Genomic DNA, 3,765 nt, shown 5'->3' with positions numbered 1-3,765 from the left:
ATTAAGCATACATATATATGTCATTTAGTTCACGAGGTATAAATCAGCCCCCTGAACTGTCGGGCTAATGCAAACAGAAATCACAAGCATACGTTGTAACCAGAGCAAAAAAGAAAAACCAATCTTTCCACAGGAATACATAGTTACCAGTGAAGCACCAACATCGCTCTGGGTTATCAAAGCTGGGTGGGGATTTTTCATCAGCTTGACGAGAGTATTGTCACTCCATCAAAGAGTGTAATCCAGAAGTCAAAGGATAACCTTCCAGTACATGTACATCTGTTCAGGGCCCTGTTGGGTCCAAGGCTTACCATCCGTGGCATGGGAAACCAGAGTGTGGGAAAGCTCCACATCATATACAGATCAATGTCTCTGGACCACCCCAGTCCTGAGAAGCATTCCAAGACAGAAGATCTCACTTTACCTGCCACATTCAAACAAAGCCCTGACTCCTTCGAGTCCTTGATTGCCTTACATCCAAAAAGGGAAGAATAGCAAAAAATCCTGTCCTGATTACCATTACAGCTGTCTATGCCCACATTTCAAGACCCGATAACCTCATATTAACAGCACTTCCCATTCCTTCCACACAAGAAAAGTGCATGACAGTACTGAAGTCACTGGGGCCTACTCAGCATCACTTGCTGCTCTCTTGGAAAGCCCTGAACGTCACATTACTGACCCTCACATTCAAGAGAAAATGCTCATGTGGAGATGGTGGAGTGAGACTTTTGGAGCGGTGGGTAGGATGGAGAGTGGGAGGGTGAAGGGGAAAAGAGAAAGGAAAAGGGATGGGATAAAAAGAGAAGCTGAGAAAGAAAAGAGTGATTAAAATAAGATGGATAGAAATTCACAGATACTAATTATAACTTTGAATGTGAAAGAGATGTTATAGCAACTCTCTTGATGGTGGCAAAAAATGAAAATTGCAGGGGGCCCACGGAATTGGGGAATGTCTGAGCAAGTTGTGCGTTATGGTTGGGATGGAATACTACTGTGGTATAAGACATGAGGAGTTCAGTAATCATCTAAAGGTATGAAAAGACTTCCACGAAATGGTGAAGGGCAAAGTGAGCAGAATCAAGACAACATTGTAGATAGTAACAGTAACAAAAATATTGTTTAAAGAATGATTCTGAGCAAATCAATCATTTTGACTATTATTAGTACACCAATAATAAGTAAAGGACATACGAAGAAAGAAACTATCTCTATCCAGAAAGAGAACTGAGAAACAGAAGTATTTATATATTAATTTTACATAGATAGACAGATAGCTAAATGATACAGATATAGACAGAGATGTAGATATGGATATAGGTAGAGAAATAGAAAGAGATATAGATATACATATACATATTGATATAGATATAGATAAAGATATAGATATAGACATAGACATAGATAGAGATAGAGATATACTTATAGATACGGACATACCTGTTTGGATAGCCATCTTGAGAAAAGGGGTGGGGAGTGAAGAAAAGAAAGGAAAAAAAGAAATTTACATGATAACTTCATTATATTTTTTAAATGAATAGCAAGGTGCAAAGGAGAGATTTTTACTTTCATGTGCAATCATCTTTTCTAATACAGTATGCTATGGAAAGCCTTCTTTTCTTCCAGGAATTAAAAATCAAATGAATTATCCAAAGAGAGAGACACAAGCTGTTCTCTCCAAGTTGTCCAGAGATGACCTCATGGCTAAACCAAAGGCCTCTTCCGTATCTTCATACTTCTTGATCCCCTTTGGCTTTTGACAATGCTGGGCAGCTACTGTTCCTGGCATGCTTGACAGTGCTCTTTCTGCCTGATTGTTCCTTCTTATTCATCTGAACTAGCTCTCCATCTTGTTCTTCCATTCAAAATAACTCTGACTGAAGTCCACAATATAGTCTCTTTCCTTTCTTTTACCTTTTACTTTTGCAAGGATGAAAGAGTACCACCTCCTAAGGACACAGGGCCACTCCTTGCCACATGTCCAGATGTAGATCAGGAATCTTTACTAAGATCCAGACCCCTACAATTGATTTTCAATGTATGTAACTTCGACATGATAACCAATAAATAAAAATATAAATGGAGAGATAGACCAATAGATAGATAGAAAACAAATGAAAGAATGAGTGAATGAAAGCCCAGGTCTGGAACACATGTCCTCTCCTACGTCACCCAAAGAATCTTCCCTCTTCTCCACTTCCCTATTCCTTTCAAGAGCACCAAAGCCAAGGAAACATCTCAGGTTTACAGATGCAGGGACTTCCCTGAACATGAACTATCAGTGAAAATAGATGATTAGTTGACAAATCTTGTCTTTCTTACCTTCATAACATCACTGGCATCCAAACACTTCTTTTCAATTTCATAGCTCCCCTCTTAGGCCACGCTCTCCTAGCTCCCTTTCCAAAAGACCCTTTAATGGTCCCTCCTTTCCTCAATATTTTTCCCACCCCAATCCTCATTCCACTCAGCTGCCCAGTATATTTTCTTAAGTCATTCTTCTGACTCTCAATATTCTATAATTCCCAAAAGCCCAGAGCCACACACTTGTTATGTGAATTCCAGTTACTTCTTCTGTATTGATTCAAATAGATGGCTTCTGTCTAGCATGTCATTTTGTCCTTTAGCTAGCCCAATCTTCCCAGACCAATCTAAGTACAGTTGATTTCCCACCGCACATTTTTTGGTCTTCTCCATGCTAGCCTACCTTCTTTCACTCAAACAATGCACTGCATGTGCCTTCTGTCTGCCTTCACGGTGGCCGGCTGTCCACAGTGCCCAGAATCCTCTCCTCCCTTCTCCCTTCACCTCTGACTTCCTCTTGTCGATTATATCCTTAGTTCTAAACCAACCAGGGGTGCATAGCCTTGCCCTACCCCTAGTGTCTTGTGTCTTGGCCTCTGAGATCTTCTCCCATCAGTTCTCCACATTTGTGGCAGATGCCTTGGGGTTCTCACTGAGCTTAGAAATTTAGAGCTGCCCAAGGACAGGGACTCTTGACATTGCATTGTATCCCAATCCCTAAACACAGCGCCTGTCACAGTGCAAACACTGGGGAGGTGGTTTGTACTTTGGCTGCTTGTGGAAAAGTTGTTTGAGTGACAGATTCCACAGAGTGGTGCTCCAACAAAATGTCAATTCCAACCTGAAATTTACATAAAGTATTCTGTTACTTGAGCCTTCAGAAACCCTGATTTGGAGAGATAGGACGCAATAGCTAAGATAAATTATCAGAAGGACAGGAAGGAAAAGGGTAATTGAAAGAGGACAATGCTAAATGGAAGAAGGCTGCCATGAAGCCTGGACAAGGCATCAGCCACATTAACCACGTGGACTTTAGCAGCACTACAATCATTTTTCATTATGGGAATAAGGTTGTGGCAGATCCTCCTCAGAGATACAACAAAACAAGAGAAAATTTCCTTAATGAGTGAGGAGAATTTCTGCAAGTGACCAAACAATGCCAAGAATGGGATGTTGCCCCAGCAATCAGGTTAATGGGATGTATGGAATTCTGACCTGGCTTAGCCTTACTTCCTGCTGGAAACATATAAAAGTCCCTGTGGAGGTAGTGCCGTACACAATCCCACAATCTACCCTCAACAGCAATCCACATCCCTGAATCCTGACACAATGTGCTACTACGGAGGCTACTATGGAGGCCTGGGCTACGGCTATGGCTCTGGTTATGGCTGTGGATGTGGCAGCTTCCGTGGCCTAGGCTATGGCTGTGGTGGCTACGGCTATGGAGGCCTGGGCTATGGT

This window comes from Trichosurus vulpecula, chromosome 2 (genome assembly GCF_011100635.1).
Source record: "Trichosurus vulpecula isolate mTriVul1 chromosome 2, mTriVul1.pri, whole genome shotgun sequence".
In the NCBI taxonomy this organism is placed as follows: Eukaryota; Metazoa; Chordata; class Mammalia; order Diprotodontia; family Phalangeridae; genus Trichosurus; species Trichosurus vulpecula.
This window is presented reverse-complemented; position numbering follows the sequence as displayed.